The sequence below is a fragment of the Triturus cristatus genome, chromosome 10, assembly GCF_964204655.1.
Source record: "Triturus cristatus chromosome 10, aTriCri1.1, whole genome shotgun sequence".
Taxonomy (NCBI): Eukaryota; Metazoa; Chordata; class Amphibia; order Caudata; family Salamandridae; genus Triturus; species Triturus cristatus.
The window spans coordinates 680367511-680387176 of NC_140593.1; the positions used below are offsets into that span (position 1 = coordinate 680367511).

Consider the following 19666-nt stretch of genomic DNA (forward strand, 5'->3'; position numbering starts at 1 on the left):
CAGGTTGTAACGAACATGACCCGGTATTTCGGGATTAATGAAAAGAACAGGCACAGTGGGATCAGGTAAAGGACTGGGTGTGTGACTTCCCTTGTCAGATATTGCATTCCCAGGTGTCGGATAACCTGTTGCAGATGTCTCCGAACTCACGACACCCTCCTCTTGCCCATTCGTTCCTCCTTGGGCTTCTGGGGAAGGTGACTTTTCGGTAAGTTTATCGCTTTCGTGCCCTAATACTTCGCTCTGGTCCCGGTGATCATCCGGCAAAGGAAGGGGAACCTTTTTCAGATGTGATACATGAATCCAATGCCGTTTCCCTTCAACTTTAACAGCCGTTCTCGTAGCCAGAAGCACTTGAAAGGGCTTGGTCCAGCGTGGGTCCAGACTCGATTTTCGTTGGTAGTTTCCATTGTCCAGGCTCCAGGCTGTGTCCAGGACCCTCCGGCAGAGGCTGCAGTACTGCTGATATCTGTTGGTGAATGGAACGAAGATCTTTAGTTAGTGCATAAAGGTAATCCGCCAACATAGGGTACTCAATATCTCTAAGGGATTTTGGTCGTGGCACACCCCCTATACATTAGCGGGCCTACCGAATATCACCTCATACGGCGATATCCCACTACGGGAGTGGGGAGTAGTTCTTACAGACAGTAAAGCCAGGGGTAAGAGATCAGGCCATTTTAGCCCTGTTGTATCCTGTAGCTTTGCTAGTTTCAATTTTAAGATCCCATTATATTTTTCCACCAGCCCTGCTGATTGGGGGTGACGGGCAGCATGGAACTTCTGCTGTATTGACAGGCCCTTGCAAACATGCTCAACAAGGTCAGCATTGAAATGTTTCCCATTGTCACTCCAGATCACCCGTGGTAACCCATAGCGGGGAAAGAACTCCTTTACAAGGGCCTTTGCGGTGGCTAGGGCAGTATTTTCTTTGGTGGGGTACGCCTCTACCCACTTGCTGAACGTACAGACCACTACCAAGACGTATTTGAGATTGTTAACCCGCTCAAATTGAATAAAATCCATTTGTAATACCTCAAAAGTTAGGGTGGGTGGCGCAAAGCTACCAGTCAGAACAGGGATACTACCTCCTGGATTATGCTGTAGACAAATCATGCAATTCTGGACTAGATGCTTTGCAGTCCTATGGATGTTGGTATTATACCACACAGGATCTAGTACTGCGCAAATACCTCAAACCCCCACATGTGCGGGACCATGTGCCATGGACACTACCGCATTCACAAATGCATTCGGCAGCAGCCAGCTACATCTCTCTGACAGGTCAATCCAACATCCATTGTCATCTAGCTTCCCTATCTGTTCCTGCCAGTGCTTTAGTTCTTCAGGGGTCGCTTCTAATTGCAATTCTTTCACACTACCTATAGTGTTATTGAATGTCTCTGTTTCTACCATCCCTCTATACAAACTAGTTACAAACATGGAGGTGGTATTGGATTGGGCAGTTTCTTTAGCGATTCTGTCCGCAAAGGAATTTCCCTTACCCACATCATCAATTACAGCTTTATGAGCACTACATTTAACAACGGCTATGGCTTGGGGCAAGGTCAGGGCGGCCAACAATCTCAAAACCAACTGACCATTCTTTATTTTCTGACCATGGGACGTAAGGAAACCTCTCTCTGCCCACAACCTCCCAAAGCTATGTGCTACGCCAAAAGCATACTGGCTATTGGTGTAGACATTTATCCTTAACCCTTCGCCCAATTCACAAGCCCTTAGTAGTGCGACTAACTCAGCAGCCTGGGCCGATCGATAAGGCACCTTGGCCGTTTCGACTACTGTCTGCAGTGTGGTGATCGCATAAGCAGCGGTCGTAGCACCGCTAGGTAACCTAAAACATGAGCCATCGACATACAATTCCGCTTGAGGGTCAGATAAAGGAATATCTGTCAAATCTATCCGCCCCTTTGTTTCTTCTTCTTTCCGAAATATGCAATCATGTATATCTTGACTGTGGTCTTCCAGAGGGAGACGTAGTAACGTAGCAGGGTTCAGGGTGACACATCTTTTGATAGTGATGTATGGTGCAAACAGGGTCAATTCGTACCCTGTAAGACGTGCACTAGTTAAGTGCTGAGTCTGTGTCCTGTTCAATAATACGTCCACAGTGTGGGGCACCATCACTGTCAGGTCCTTATTCAGGACGAGCCCTTCCGATTGTCGAATCGCCACCGCAACCGCAGCCGTGGCTCTCAGACAACTGGGAAGTGCCCTGGCGACATTATCCAATACCGCCGAAAAGTACGCACAAGGTCTTTGCTTACCACCAAATCCTTGTGTTAGCACTGAAAGCGAGCAACCGTCCTCCTTATGCACGTAGAGTACAAAAGGCTTCCGGTAATCAGGGGTGCCAAGCACGGGAGCAGAGCAAAGAGCAGATTTCAAAGAAACAAAAGCATTCTGACATTCAGCTGTCCAAGGTAAAGGCTCATGCACATCTTTAGTCGTTAGATGCAAGAAAGGTTTAGTCAGTAGGGAATAGTTAGGGATCCATTGGCGACAGTAAGAAGTTATGCCAAGCAAAGCGCGGACATCACGTTGCGTGCGAGGAACAGGCATGTTAGATATAGTTATGATGCGATCAGGAGTCAGTCGTCTTCCCTCCTTCGACAGGAGATGACCTAGATAGGTCACCTCCGGTCGACAATATTGAAATTTAGACAACGATACTTTATTACCATGGTTTGCCAAGTGCTGTAACAATGCAGTCGTCGCCGCTCGGCAACCGTGCTCGGTATCAGAGGCCACGAGGAGATCGTCTACATACTGTACCAGAACGTTACCGGGTGGCAAATTTAGGGTATCCAATAACGTTTTAAGCGCTTGACTGTAAATACTCGGACTTTCTGTATAGCCCTGTGGGGCGCGACAAAATCTGAAGCTTCGGCCTCCCAATGAGAAGCCGAAAAGGTAACGACTATCTGGATGAATAGGAATACTAAAGAAAGCATTTTTCAAATCAATGACAGAGAAAAATCTAGCTGTTGGAGGAATCATCGTCAAAATAGTAGTGATGTCAGGTACCACGGGATATTGGGGCACTACAATCTTGTTTATTTCGCGCAGGTCAATCACAAAACGATATGTGTCAGCATAATCAGGGCTTTGATCTATCGGGGCTCGTTTAAGAATAGGAAGAATAGGGCTATTACACGTATTGGAAGCTGTCTCCTCCACTACACCGGTGCGGATCAAATCATGAATGATGGACAACAAAGCTCGTTCACCCGCGGGGGCAATCTTATACTGCGGGACTCTAGGTAACCGGGCATTTAGTTTCAAGGTGATCGAAACAGGTGGTATTTTCAACAAACCCACATCAGTATCTCCGGTAGCCCAAAGGCCCTGGGGAATCTTCGTAAGCTCAGGGGGTAGGGTGTCTGTTTTGGAGAAACATTGTGCTGAAGGAGGAGGGGGTTTCTTGATAGTCAAATAAACACCGTCTGGAGAGCAATAGATACGGGCATATAACCTCTTCAGTATATCCATGCCCAAGAGATTCTCACCACACTGTGAGGTTAGAAGGAAGGGTGAATCTATTGAGATTGGTCCCAGAGTAAGAGAAAGAGGTTGGGAAATGGGGCTTACCACCGGAGTTCCAGAGAAACCTACAGACACATTATTCTGGCCAGACAGAGCAGCCCCAGGGACAAGGGCATGTGAAACAGAACTATTCATAGCCCCTGTGTCAACTAGAAACTTACCTGATGTATCCATTAGACGGGCATGCACATAAGGTCCGTTTTGATCTATTGGAATTGACACATGTCCCCCACTCTGTCCTCGGCTATCCTATGCCTGAGAATAGCCTGCCGAGTCATCGCTCACACATCCTTCATTGTAATATTGCTTCCCCTGACCATGGTCAAAATAATTCTGACTATTCTCACCTTGTCCGAAACCCTCCTGTCTCGTATGTCCCCCCTGATGACCACCAGCACGGCCTCTCCCTTGGCCCCTCGGAACGCCGTTTTGCGCATACAACAACAACACTGAGCTCGCCAATGCCCTTCCTGTTTACAGAATGCGCACTGATTCATTCCCAAATCTGTTCGTCCTACACTCTGCCCGGGACCCGCCCCTCGTGGGGCGAAGTTCTGTGTTCCCCGACCCCTCCCTCGGCCTCTTTCAACTTGCTGTAACAGGACCCGTGTCTTCAAATCTTTTGATTTCTTTTCCGTTTTTTCTTTACTCTCGTTCTCCCGATGCTCATAGTATTGAGCCATACTTAAGATAGTCGAAGGGGTAGATGTCGTCTAGGTACTCTCCGCGGCCTGAAGTCGGGCTGATATCTCGGATAATAGGTTAGTTACAAACCGATTAACAAACAAGCGTATGCCACCCTCCTTGGACAGATCTTGCCCGCTAAAATCAATGAAAACCCCTTCGAACCTAGTAAAGAAATCTGACACACTCTCATCCCTTTTTTGTTTACACGCGGTCAATTTGTCCCAATCTACTTTCCTGGGCGGGATTAGTGAATGCATGTAAGTGATTATTTTCTCCGGCAAAATCAATATTTCAGTTCTAGGCTTATCTCCTGGTTTACGATCCCTATCCCAGTCCCTCAATTGCTCCCAGGTTCCCCCAAACTCGGTCACATGGTCCTGGTCATGCACCTGCCGCCATATGTCCACCGGCACCAATAGAGCAAAAAATAGCTCGATATCAGCCAGAGTCATCACCGCCGAGGAGGCGGCTTCCGTAAGTTCCTTATAGTATGCCGTAGGATTCTTCCTGGGGTCAGGCAACTGAGTTTTCAATGAAAGTACCTCACTGCGTTTCCATGGGGTGTATACCCACTGTTCCTGAAAACGGGCGTCTACTCTTGGGCGGGTAATCGTCCCATGTGCGTCTACTATTTCAGTTACTTCCGGGTGATAAATGGGGTGTACCTCACGCATTGGGAACTGCTGTACCCCTGCGGGAATAGCAGCTTGTAGCCGCATTCTGTAATTTACCAGAGTTCTCACATTCCCATATACCGCTTCTGGACTTAACTGAGATTTATGTGTTTGGTCATGAATATCATACAGTATGGTTGGAGCTCTCCCCCCTCTATAAACTTGCTCCCACAATGAGATGAGGCGTTCGGCCATGTGTGCTAACGCGTGCTGTTGCATCACTGGTTCATAATCTTTCATGGTGCACCATATGTCAGACAGGGTATAAATAGATTGCCGTATCCATTGGGATGCCTGTACTGCAATGGACTCCTTTTCCTCTGTTCCGAGAGCTGATCGAGTGTACAGCTTCTTGCCATCAAGAGAACCGGCCGGATGTACTGGAGTTGAAACAGCTGCAAAAGGAGTTGCACTCGCGGAAGAGGAGGTCAAGGCAGAAGGAGAATGCATGGCCCCTGATGACAACTGGGGAGCTTCAGCTGTTGTGGCTGACAACAAATTGGGCAATAAAGCCATAACTTCCGAGACAGAGGAAGACAACCAAGAAAGATCGGTTACAGGCGTAGGAAGGGAGGGAGGCTGAGGCGCCGATGCAACAGGAGTTGCTGTGGAGGCAACTAGAGCCGGCGTAGGGGCGACTGTCCCTGCCCAAGCCGATACAATAGCCGTTGGTACCTCCGGATATAACCGTTTCGGGACATAAGGGGGCGGTGGCCGCATGTCCAGCAAGTCTTCTATTTCATCCTACGCGTTAGGTCGAGCCACATAACTTTTATCGACCTTCAATCTAAACTCACGATTCATACAATCGATTCCTTTTTCCACCCTAGCTCTGTCATAGGCTACAGCTTTCTAAGTTATGGTCTGCCCAGCCTTAGCTCTTGCTAGCTTTTCCTCCCTCATTCGTCGTTGTTTTGCTTCTTTCTGCCAGGTGTTTAAGGCTTCAAACATTGATTGCCTACTGCGCCTAGAAAATAGTTGTTCCTGTAAAAAGGCAATTTTCTTTTCATCAAATGAGCCAGTCTTTGGCCACTGCAACTCTTCATTACCTTTAGTATACTTATGCCACAAGGTGTTGAACAATAGGGGGGCAATTCCGTGCTTCACATACATATAATGGCTAGGGCTGCCCTCCGGAGGGGCGGGCTGACTCTCAGCCAAACGAGAGTCGCTAGTCCGGCAACAACAACCGAAACAATTCAATTTGCTGAAACACAACATGTTGGTTAGTAGACAGACACAAATAACATATAACTGACTTTATATCACATATAACATATATGACAACATTATTCTCTGCAGTTCAATCTATCCAAACTTGATGCATCCAAACAAATGAACCGAGCCCGTCGACTCCTGTTCGTGGAGAATTATTCAAAAGGACCAACGGAATCACAACAAGCAGTCTCTCAACCGACTGGCAAGAGACAGTGAGACAGAGGTAACCACAAACGGTACTACGGACCACTCCGCTGCATCCCTGGTTCACCACTTGAGACTATTCCGGCCTGGTCCAAGCCACACCTCAGATATGTCTCGTGGCTACCCAGTTTTTGCCACGGGTTTTCCCGAGTACAGTTCGGCTGCGCATCCTGCCCAGATAACAACCAGACATCTGACCAGTATCTTCAAATCACAAAAGATCTGTGGAGTCCCTACAGTCAGTCCCTACCGGACCACCCTGTAAGACCTCCTTAATTCTCCTGAGGTCATCACGACCCCTCAATCAAATCCAAATGTACCGCTCAAGAGTGCGGACTTCAAACAAATGCACCGCTCCACAGCGCGTGCTTCAAACAAATGCACCGCTCCACAGCGCGTGCTTCAAACAATTTTCAAATTACTCACCGGGTGCACCCAGGTACGAATGTTCGTTCTCCGCTGCCAACTTCTTACGACCAACACGGTCAATTCCTGGGTTAAGCTCGTAGGACCCCGGTGAAGGGCGATTAGCAGCCGGGGGTCACCCTGATTGGGAGTACGGGGTGGACGTCGGACTCCCCTCCGCCCGCCCGGCCAAGACGCCCTCAATCCTGCCACCCGAATACGGGGGAGGAAAGACCCTTTCACGGGGTCCCTTCGTGGTCGCCAACTGTAGTAATCTAAATAGTAATCCCAAGGGCCACACTTACCAGTGGCCCGCAATATCAAGTCAATAATAAGCATTTGGCAACGTAGAAGGTTCAAGCGTTTATTGGCCACAACAGAACTCTACATAGAGGAGCCTCATCGATCCTCACCCATCAGGTGCGCCGAGGAAGATTGCTGGCCCCTTGACAGAATCACACTTATATACATAACAGATTCGACATACAAAGCCTTACAAGTGGAAAAACACCAGTTAGCCCAGGAGCTCCTAAATGAGCTCATACCATATCCAGTTTCAGCTGCACACACAAGGTTACTATCTTTACAGAGAAGGTCGGCGGGGTGACTCCCTTCTCGTCTCGGGCCCAGAGGAATTTCGCTTGATACTCCCTACAGCAGATGTGACCTTGGGCCTCAGTCGTAAATACAATTCAACCTGTCTCTAGGCTGGTACGAGCTAAATCATGTAGACGGTAGGCAGAGAGAACCACATGATCTAAAACACGACTGGTCATAATCCAAGATGGCCGTAGTATGGCTTTTCGGCCCTTTCTATCATACAAGACACAGAAAAGGAATGGGCCATCTTCTAAAGCATGTCTCGTTGTTTATGGAGTAGAGATACAGACCAAGATACATTATGCTAACTTCACATGCTGACTTGAATCCCACAGGGTCCCACACCACCAGTTAGGTCAGCAAGGTTCAGAAAATACATATACAGAAGGAGGTACTCACAGGCACATCGCCTCGAGCGAACAACCCCCACAGCAGCCCGGCTACAAAAGGGGGACCCCTAAAAGGAATACAGGGCGGGTGGGGTAGGGGTAAATAAATCAACATCAGTTAAAGGAAACACCCGCCCGGATGCTATACAGGAGGGCCTAGAACATAGGTCCCTGGATCAAGCAAACACTAAACTGGAGCTGAATGAACAGACCAATTATATAAAGGCACCAACAAAATTGATTAATAGAAAAATATATTTCTTGTTTATTTTTTTTTATATACAGCATTTTTTCGAACATTGTCCAAAACAGATTTGAGCACGGCGATTTGTGACCCCGTACATCGCCTTGGCCACCATTTGGCCCTTGTTTCCCCAAAGGCCACTTCCATTGTTTCAATATGGCCGCCACATTGTCAAGCAGATTGATTCCCTGCACGTTTTCAGTCCTCTCTCTATCCTTGTAGATCGCACGTCACAAACCTTCCTATTGGCTCACTGTGAATTTGTAACTCGCTAAGAAGGGTGGGACCCTTTCGTTGAATCATCCTGACTTTGCGATCGGCGCCTTTCTTCAAGTCGGAACCAGTATATACAAGTAAGATCCAAAATATGGGAAATGTCGTCTTCCATTTCTTTTAGCCCGGACGCCTGCCCCGTCTTACCGGGAGCTATATGCTCTTTGGTTATATATTCTCCCTTTAGACTGAGGGCCTTAGGTCCTTTATCCGCGCCCCCGCTCCTCCTGGCTTTTCTCCTCTTTCCCCGTGAAACGACGCAATAGCATCTAACTACTATCCTCGTTGCATTGATTCCCAAACCATCTCTGCGCTTGACCTTAGGACTCTTGGGCTATCTATGATTTAATGTATTCTCTGCCCATAAGAGGTCGTTATTAGTTTCTGCTTGAATGCCGCAGTTATACAGCGACCTCTGTACCATTCTATTTAGAAATATTCTGTTTCTGTCTATGTAGGGAACACCCGTGGCTTGAAATACATGATATCCAGCGCTCTGACGCAGCTTCCACGTTATTGGTCAATCCATCTTTGAACCACCTATGTTAATGAGAAAACCAGCTTATACTCAATTACTGCCCTGCCGTTAACCGCAAGTATGTTTGTTACATCCATACTTTTCTCCCTTGATTTATTGGATACGGGATTTTGTCCCAGTGAAGCTAAATGTCTTCCCATAATCTATCTTCCCTCTTACGATCTATTTCTCTATTATTTTTCTTAGATTTAGTTGCACCTCCCTGAGCCTTCATGTTTAAACCTCGCTGAATGCATTGAATTTTACCTGACCCGTTTGACTTATACTTGATTGAACGCTTCTGGCTATAATCAGTGGCGCGGGTAGGTTACCTTTTAACTGAACATGACCTTCCTTTCTTCATTTCTGAATTAACATAACCTATTGCAGGTATCTGAATAGATTGTTCTTTGACTAATCTTCCCTAGAATTTACCAGCGGCCTGTTGAGTCTCTGAATATATATTCCTCCATCCAGTAAAGATGTGCACTTAAACCCCTATTGTTGGGGATTTAACCTTAAAGTACGTATTATGAATGGGACTCTCATAGCCTGCGTACACGCATAAATAATCTTCCTATTCACTGATTCCAAACACGGGTGCTAAATATGCGGGTTGCTGTCTTTCTATCTTTCTATATATCTGCACATACTTAACTGCACGGACTTCTTATTTCTTCCTGTTCTAGACCTGGGTATAACTTATTGCCTTGGCTATTCTTACTTTGGAGGTTTTCTTATACACATGCTCCTTGTTGGTACCTATTGGACCTTGTATGAAAACTATGGTATAGATATTTCTTTTGATTCACTTCTGTAGCTGATCTCTGTGGACAGATTTGCAATATTAATGATACTGCATCAGGTTATATGCTTATTTATTATCATTGTTTGATTGCTTATATATGTTTGTTTGATTAATTCTAGGTATAGCTGATGTCCCCCACAATCTACCGGTCTTCGCCCTGATGAAGGTGGGGCCCAATTTTGGGTCCAATACCGAAACGCGCGTTGGCGCCTGACCTTTCGGCACTTCTCACCTCATAATATCGTTATTTTCCAACTGGATGATATATGATCTCGTCTGGAAATTTTTCCACCTAGACCGTTATTTGTTAGTGTGAATTTTGATGGAATGAATGTATGTATGTATGAGTTGAGTTACGTGTGGGACATTGAATAATTTGGTGTATTATGATTATGTCGCACATTCGCTGTTTTTTCCTCATCTAATGCTTTTATGTGCAAAAACCCCAAAAAAGTTTTCGAAAAAATGCTGTATATAAAAATAATAAACGAGAAATATATTTTTCTATTTATCAATTTTGTTGGTGCCATTATATAATTGGTCTGTTCATTCAGCTCCAGTTTAGTGTTTGCTTGATCCAGGGACCTATGTTCTAGGCCCTCCTGTATAGCATCCGGGCGGGTGTTTCCTTTAGCTGATGTTGCATGACTTTGGCCAGCTTTGGGTGCAGCGAGACTTTTTGACTTCTTCAGAGTCTCCCATTAAAAATGGAAATTTTGTCAAAGAATTGCTAGAAGCAATACAATTACCAAAAGAAATGTCAGTGGTCAAGTGTGCCGCATACCAGTTAGGAAATGACCGTGTGACTGCAGGCAATCGGTACGCTGACCAGGTCACTCAACATTGTGCCAGATACCATATGGCAGTGACCAGAAAAATCGAAAATTGTCAAAACAGCTGCCAACTTATGCTATTGTCAGGATTAGAAACTTGGAAAGAAGTGAAAGATTTACAAAATGAAGCAGAAACAAAAGAGAAAGAGGAGTGGGTGAAAATTGGTTGTACACAAAGGACTGAAGATGGTGTGTGGGTCTATTTAGACGACAGACCTGTGTTACCAGACAGCATGCTTGCACCTATGGCTAGACTGTATCATGGAGACACTCACATATGCCAAGATGCAATGATTAGACTTTTCAGGCAGGATTAGTTGAACCCAAGGTTTAGAAACTCAGCTGAAAGGCTTTGCTAAAGGTGTTTGACTTGCCAGCAAATGAATCCAGGCAAAAGAACAGTAGTCTATATGGGAAAAATTGGGAAAGCTGAAGGACCATTTATAAGACTTCAAATTGATTTCATTCAGTTACCTGCTTGTCGAGGATTAAAATATGTACTTGTCATCGTTTGTTTATTTTCAAAGTGGGTGGAGGCATACCCCTCCAAAAGAAATGACAGTATAACAGTAGCTAGACTTCTACTGAGATAACTCATTCCTAGGTTTGGTTTTCCAGTAACTATTGAATCAGATAGAGGGTCTCACTTTAATAATGAAATAATTCGATTAATTTGTGAAGCATTTAAAATTGAACAGAAGTTGCACTGCGCATACCGACCAGAGGCATCTGGAGTGGTAGAATAATTGAATGGCATGATTAAGTCAAGGTTGGGGAAAGTGTGTGCATCGACTCAGGTGGTTGAGGGTGCGGAAGGTTGCACAGCTGAAGGATCTCAAATAATAGGTCCTGAAGTAGCTGATGGAGAACAACCGAGCACCAGTCAGGATGATTGGATACCTGTAGTAGACATACCAGAGATAATCGTAAGAACCAGAAGTCAAACTAGACAATTTAGACAGGAACAGAGTGATGACCTGATAGACAGAGAGGAAAGTGCTAAAGAAACAGAAAATAAATTAGATTATAAGCAGGACCAGGTAGGGAAGGTACCAATTACCCAAACAGAGGAAACCACATTTTTAGAACCTGAGACTGGGGAAGAACAGAGAGAATCTAAAGCAAGTAAACAGATAAATGACGATGAAGATTCAAAGGAAATTGAGCAAGAGCCAATAAGGGAAGTTACAAAAATTCAGACAGATACAGAAAAAGCGATTTTAAAATTTAAACCAGACCTAGGTCAGACAAGTGAAAGAGAAAACATTCAGGAAGGAAGTAGTGAATTAGTGAACCCTGCACAAGATCAGACAAAAAAGGAATCAGAGGATGAAAATAATCACATTGTGCCACAAATTAACGAAAACAAAAGAACCTCTGAAGAAGGTACATTGCAGTGCAAGCTAAAAAAATCAGAAAAGGTGATAATAGGCCATGTATTATCAAGAGACTGAAATATCACCTCAGGACAGTAACCGAGGATCCAGAGCAGGTAGATGAAATATCCAGTTGGACTGGGCAAACAGCTGTAGGTTCTGAACAAAGAAGCCCCAGAGCGAAATTTGTAAATAACAAATTCAAAGGTCCTAAATGGACATATGTAATTCTCGAAGATTTTGAGAATTTAGAGATAATCGAAGAGGAAATTGAAAATTTTAATGCAGAGCAAGTTGATGAAGAAGTGAGACCACCTTGAACAAAATCTCCCCTTTTAACTCTGATACGAATATGAAACACTCGAATAAAGAAGAGAAATCTTCTTCCCCTGATAGAGAATGGCTGACGATAGATCTGCTGGCAAAACTAATTGTTTTAAGAAATGTTACAGAATGTGTATATGTAGTATATTTCTAATACTCATAATATGGTTGATATTAGCGGTGGCAATACCTTATTTAATGGTCAAAAGTGCACATAATAACACTAACACACATGAAAGGGTAGCTACTATCAAAGGAGATAAATTAGAATTAGAAGCACCAGATGAGATGGATTTACATCACACTGTGAATAAAAATGGCACTGATTTAAATGTTTTCACAAACCTATTAGTACAATATGTAGAAACTATGGAAGTTAGTGACTGCTATGTTTGTATGAAATTACCCGCATCTGTAGCAGAGGGAGTGACTTACCATCATTTGCCCTTAACCTACGGTATATCCTGTAGTGTTTTAGCAAGTTTATTTGATAAAACTGGAAAATTGCAATATTATTATTCTAACATAGATGTGATTTTTTCTGAGGTTCCTATGCGAAAAAGCATGAACCCTGTTCTTAGCACCAGAGACTCAGAATTTATGGGTGAATATTTCCTAACCATGAAAGCAATAGACATAGCTGAAGCACATAATAACAATTTAACCTGTAAATTACATGAAGTGGAGAAAATATTTTTGAATTTAGTAGAGCAAAGAAGACAGGATTTCCAACGAAGAGCCTCTGAACCTAAACCTCAGATACCAAAATGGGCTGAGGAAGAAGAGCATTTCGCAAGTGGCAAAACCCATGCTGCTATGTCTCTAGATTTTGAAAAGAAAGGGAAAATCTGTCTTCATAGATTAAAAACAGAATATAACAATATATTATTTGGTCCCAGAGAATATGATCATAATTTTTTAGTAATTGGGGGATGGGGACTAAAATAGGAAACTGATCCGGTATTTCCTGGATGTTATTATGTGTGTGTCAATAAAGCCTACTTTAGGCTGCCAGACCATTGGTACGGAAGTTGCTATTTCGGAATAGTATTCCCTAAGGTTTATCATGTAAAAAGACTCACTGGAAACAATGAAGACGCAAATGGACTAACACGTATAAAAAGAGCTTGTTTTTCAGAAACAGTAGGTGACATTTTTGGAGCATTGATACCTTCAGTGGGAGTTCTTCTGAATTCACGGAAAATTTGTCAGTTGTCTACAGTAGTTGATCAGTTATCTACTGATACTGCTGGAGGATTTTTGCTCATCAACACTGAATTAGTTGCGGTCAGACATGGCTATGCAAAATCGACTTGCCCATGACATATTATTGGCAAAAGAGGGAGGAGTCTGCAAATTGTTGAAAACGCAACATTGTTGCACGTATATTCCAGATAAATGTGTTGAAATTGGAAAATATATTACGAATATTACGAAATTGGAGGAAGAATTGAAACCACTGGAAGTTGAAAGTGTATGGAGTAAACTTGCAAATAGCTTCACAAACATAGGTAGTTGGTTTTCTAATTTAGGAATAGATATTCTAGGTCACATAATCCTACCCATACTGGGAATAACTCTATTAGTCTTAACAATAATGTGTTGGCACAAGTGCTGTAAAGGAAGAAAGAAATATGAAGTAAATGAAAGGGGTACGAAAAGAAAACTTGAAGAGATACAGCTAGAAGAATTAAAAGGACATTTTTTATAAAAGAATGAGAGGGTTACAATGTAAAAAGGAAAGGAAAGCAAATGAAAAGGTTGAAGAAGAAATTGAATTGTGCTAAAGTTGGTATCTGTTTTTGATAGAACATTTTTGATGGCAATAAATGCCATCAGAGAGGGGATTGATGGAGCAAGGATTCATAAATGAGACTTGCTTGTATGCAATCCTCTCAAATAAATATATAACCCCGTAACCAACACGTTTTGTTAATACTAACCTTGCATTATATACGACATACAGTATCCAGGGGATGCTTTCCTATGTGCATTACTAACAAGTAACCTGAGTGTCTTAAAATGGCTGACAAAACGTGGGATTTCTATTGCGCATGCGTCTACTGCATCTACGTAGTATGACACTGTCGCTTTTGGAGGGAAAGTTTTGCAGCTGCGCAGTGGCATTAAAAATGGCCACCTTAAACTCACACACTAAAGCATCTGCTGCTGATAAACTAAAACTTGTAAGCTTATTAAATACTAATGCAAAAGAATTAAAGTAAGTAAATGGGGATAGAGTAGAGATAAGTGGTATACAGTGAAATCATTTATTTCTGTCTTTTAATGTGTCTTTTTCTGACTTTGTTATTAGTTCTTATTTGGGCCTCGGAGGGTGACTGGAATCTCTACCCGCATGAAATGTGCGCATGTGCATAAAAACTGACCAGAAACAAAGATGGCTCCCGTGTCACTCGGCCAAGGACATTTTGAGTAGAGAAGCCTGGGAACATCGCACTGTTGACCCCAACGAATGAAACAATGTTGAAAAATGTTTAACTTACTGAGTAATGTGGATTTTGGGCAGAATAAAGCTATGGGAAAGGAAATAAAGGGGCGGAAACATAGAACAATCGTTCATAGATGAAACGTACTTTAGGTGGTGTGATGAACTCACCTCCTCATCCTAACCAATTAAAAATAGGGGGAAAACATAAAATGCAACATTTGGGGGTGGTACACGAACCCTGAGAATAGTATAATTGAGGTAAGTTAGCTAGTTCTTTTTTTGTCCGACTAGTCAGAACTGTCATTTCAACTCGTCACTGACCCAACGCTTATGCTGCTCCAGATTCTGTCTGAGAAACTGTCTCAGATTTTGCTGCTGCCAGAAACCCTGTCCGAGAGTTCGAGATACTGATCGAAGTATATTCTTCTAGAGGGGTCGCGGAACTGGGATACTCGAGTAGAATAGTTCCAGAGAGGGGTGTGACGCCCGCGTTGCACAATAGAGGAGTTTACCCTTCCAGATCTGAATCTGCCTGATCTTCTACCTGTAGCCTGTCCTGGAGATTCTATCTGGCCCCTATCTACGGAGGTGGGTTCATCTCAGTACAATAGGTAAATATAATTAGGAAACCTGTCTTTTATGTCTCTCTCTCCTTCCCCCCCCCCTTCTTCCTTTCCAGGTACCGTCTTCATTGATCATTTTGAAATACTGCGATGATTGATTTTATTTTGCCTCTTGAATTGAAGGTGGTTACTGTAATTGATTCTTGACTCACAAATTCATTTAGATAAAAGTTTTCAAAACTTCCTGAGTCTGTGGTTATTCAAAGAAAGAAGGTAAATGTCATTCTACCTTAAACTAGCTTAGCAACCTGATTCGTCGAGGAAATGAAATGAATTAAATTAAATTGGTAAGACTTGTTAAAGGTGAATAACAAAATTACAGGTATTATTACACAAAATTGATGTCAGCGGGGTTTCACTAGCTTACTGTGTGAATGAGGTTTGGGCCAGGTGAGTAATAGGCGTATGCGTGACCAGAGCTAGTGACCCGCGCTCTATCACTGCTACCCCGAGAACGGCTGCATATATTCAAGGTAGTCTTAAGAGGGTCTTCTCGAAAGAATTCAAAAATAGAATTTGAGCTGAATGCCTATGGCCTACCTTTCCTGGCTAGGTAGCTCTGACCCCAGATATAGAGGCTAAATGAACAACTTTTTTCGGGCAAATTTATAATAGACACTAGAGATGGAATCAACAGATCTTGGAAGGCATGCAAAGATAAACTTCTAGACTTATCAGGTCCAAAGTTCTAGAGTTGGCTTTCACAGTCTAGAAGCAGGGTACTCCGATTGCATGTTTTTGCGCATTAATGCTCTACTTTATACTGCCCATAAAAACTGGCGTCTTTAATAGTGGGTCGCTCCTACCCATCTAGCCTGATCTTGTGCTTCCAAAGCTTCCACTATTTGTGCATGATTTTCTCTTGCATGCTCCAGCAATCTTCACATTCATTTTGTACAAATGTAAGACCTTCATTTATCTTTATTTCTTTTTCTTCCCCCTTCCTTGCCTCTACAGGTGTTAATTATTTATATTTTTCTTCTGCTGTTTATCTGTGTACCCAGGCAATCTATATGTTGTCCTGATGATGATCCTATAATTTAAATGTATCAAAACGTCGACGACCTAATCACTTTGACCCACTTGAATTGTTATAAATGATTTATGGGTACAGTAGTGCTCTGTTCTATAAAAAAGTGTCCTTAATTTTGTATATGTTTGATGGTCACACTCTCTTTTTTGCCTGTGTTCCCCTTGTTTTTAACACTTGTTTAGGATTACCCCGACGGGGTTACTACTCCTTATGGTTTGTTATTCCGAAATAAAATGTTGTCCTTATTTTCCCTGGGCATTATTTCTTCTCCCAGAGCATTAATTCTTACCTCACTTCTTAGGGACCTGTGTTACTTTAACTACTTTTAAAAGCATGGCATTTTCTTGTCCTACTAATTTGGTGTCTCCTGCCTGTATCCTGGGTCATATTACTAGGTGTTGTTGGCAGTTGGTCTTTGTGTATTTCTCCCTGACAGTGAGAAAAAAAGGGAAGCTAAGTGTTAGCAGGATGGGCCACTCTGAGTTAACAAGGTGGAGGAGCTGTCACCTACCACACTTGCATATCACTAGGGCCTTGCCCGGGTATTCTCACAAAAGGGTTTGACACTAGTCTATTGTGACCCCAGACAGTCTAGGTTCTGGGCAGGGAGAAAGAAAATTCCAAGCACCTCTGGGTTGAAATCCTCTGGAAGCTTCTCTCACTTCAAAGTAGGCACCTGGTATAAATGTTGGACCTCAGACACCAAATCTTCAGTACACTTCTGGACCTTTGGACTCTGCTGGTAGGACTGCTTCTCTGAAGGACTGCTGTCCTGTTGTGCTGACCTCTTGTCTGGGTGAGAAGGACTTGGCCTTCAAATCTGAGACCAGGACCCCAGAGTAACTCCAAGGGCTAGTTGGCTGGTCTCCTGATCAGAAGCCTCAGGGACACAAGAGGCTTCCAACAACTTTGTACCCAGCACCTGGACTCTGCCATCTGTGAGTCCTACCATGCCAAGTGGTGCCACACCATTCCCGGACCCTTGGACATGATCCTGAAGGTGCTCTGCCAGCCCATTTGCGGACCCAGCATTACTGACACATCTCTTCTGCTGCACGGCTCAACCCTGAGGAGAACGGCGCATCACCTCTGCTTGGTGGACTTTCCCAGTGCAAGGACTTCGCATCACCTGCACAGCCCACAACTCAGTGAAACCACCACTGTACAACGCATTCCTGAAGCAGACTCTCACACCACAGGCCTCTCATCAATGGCAGCTTTACCGGCGATGCAGGACTCTGCATCGTAAGCTGCACATATTCTTTGAAACCAACTGGTGAACAACAAATTCTCACACAGGACTTCATAGCGCAAGACCCCTCATTGACGGCCTCCTCGATGATGACCTAGGACCTGGCATCTCAGCGGTGCAGCTCCTTGAAATTGGTGCCACGTGATGCATCTCCGACCCAGACCTTGCATCAGCTTGGCTTTCCGACTCATCCTCGACGCAGTACTCCACAATTCTTCACAACCAGGAATCAAGGTACTCTTTTTCTTTGGGCCTAACCGAGTCCTTGTAGCCAGTATGCACTCCATCATGGTAAGCTTGAACATTTTACTTTGTCCCAGTCTACCTCGACCAGATATCCACAGTTGCCGCTTTGTGGTTTTTGGTGCTATTTTCACTTACATCTTTAAAATTGCATATCTATGGTTCTAATGATTGAAACTTTGCCATTTTGGTCTTCAAGTATTTATTAACATTGACTCTATTTTTCTAAATTGGTGTGCGTTTTTTCTTGTGTTGTGTTTTCACTTTATTACTGTTTGAAGTGCTGCATAAATACTTTACACATTGCCTCTAAGTTAAGCCTGGCTGCTGTCTGCCAAGCTACTAGAGGGTTCAGAATACATTAATTTGGGGTTTGTGTCAGGATTCAAACATCTTAGCACCTTCAAACGTTACCAATATGAACTACTTCCATGTGAAGGTTTTTTTTATATTTATTTGGCTTTTGTTCAAATACAAACACATAAGCATTACACATGCATGAGCAGTCATTGGGTACACACAATACAAATATCATTACAGCACCGCATAGAGCTACAAATCAAATGAGAGATGAGACAAGCAGAGATATGACAACAAGAAAACTAATATTTGATGCAGAATTCAGTAATGGGGAGTTATATAGCTGGTGTCATAGCTACCAAATATCAGGTATAGTTAACAGATAGGAAGTGAAAGGGCTCCATACATCTCGGGGTTTCGATGCTTTTGGCAGTTCTTCAGCATAACAGGTGAGTTGATCCCGGCTTATTTATTTTTGTATCCACAGGTTCAGACAGGGAATCTAAAGCTTGGTAATCACTAGAGTGTAGATTACGCGGAGGTTGCAAAGGCGATTCCTCTATTAAGCCTCAGGTAAATCTGATACACTGAGAATTTATGACAGTAGGTGCTCTTTCATTTGCTAATATTGTTTCATTGCCTTTTCAGGTTGTGTTTCCTTTTCCCTGCTGTTCCCTTCCTCATACCCTTTCCCTCACTTTATCACTCTAATACTCTGTGCCTTTGCTGGTATTCAGAATTGGAGATATCAAGAGGTGGACCATATTGTTTGTCGCACTGATCCTGAGGAGTTTTCTGGCGCCATTGCGAGTCCTTGACAATTTGCTTGTGTCTTCACCCTAAGGAGGAGTTTGTTTGCTGCTTGAGTAGGTGTTTACCCCTCTCAAACAGTAACCCAATTTCTTATATTGGTGATCAGTGGTGAGTATTTGGACTTGTGTTTTTGTAGTACCATACAGTGATTTTGTTGTACGCTAAAATCCCAGAGAAGTAATCTGAGATCAATTTGAACCTTTTTGAATTCTCAATAGTATCTGATTGGCTGTTTTCCCTTTTTATTTTATTTTAATTCCCTACCTCTTTGTCTCATATAATGGAAGTGGAGAGACTCAATGTGGATAACCTCAGCAGGGCTGAGCTGCAGAAATGCTTCATTGAGAGGGGGCTGCGTGCAGGAAAGAAGACCACAAAGCTGGATCTTCAGTGAGACCTCCATGCCTATGAGGAAATCACTAGGATGCAATCCCAGTCTTAGGACTCTTAAGATAAGGATCCTAATGTGGAGGATCCTGATGAGGGGGATCTTGATTTGAGAATGGATGATGACCTGGCTGCGTGCCTTGAGCTGGAGCTTCCAGAGGAGGGAGGTCCTCTATTCCCTGAGTGAGAGCCCAGTGTGAGGGCAGGGTGCAGGGTGTATTCTAAGAACTTGTCCATGAGTAGCTGGAGGACAGGAAGTCAGAAAGGGAGCACAAGCTGTAATTGGCCAAAATTAGACGAGAGGGAGAGGAAAATAAGGCTGAGAGTGCTTTGGTGGAAAAGAAAATACTGCTGGAGCATGAGAGAAGCCTGAAAGAACTGGAGTTAAAGCTAAACAGAACTCCAACAGCAGCTTACCTGCAGTGTCTTAAGTTGACAGAAGGTCTG

General features: G+C 43.6%; 1 long non-coding RNA gene across 1 annotated transcript in view; it reads left to right on the forward strand.

Annotated features, from left to right (window-relative positions):
• LOC146789904 (uncharacterized) overlaps positions 1-15374 on the forward strand; it is a 30734-nt gene extending 15360 nt beyond the window's left edge. Inside the window, exon 3 of the long non-coding RNA XR_014969492.1 lies at positions 14434-15374. This is a non-coding gene — a long non-coding RNA (uncharacterized LOC146789904). The remainder of the gene's footprint in view (positions 1-14433) is intronic.
• Positions 15375-19666: the final 4292 nt, after the last annotated feature.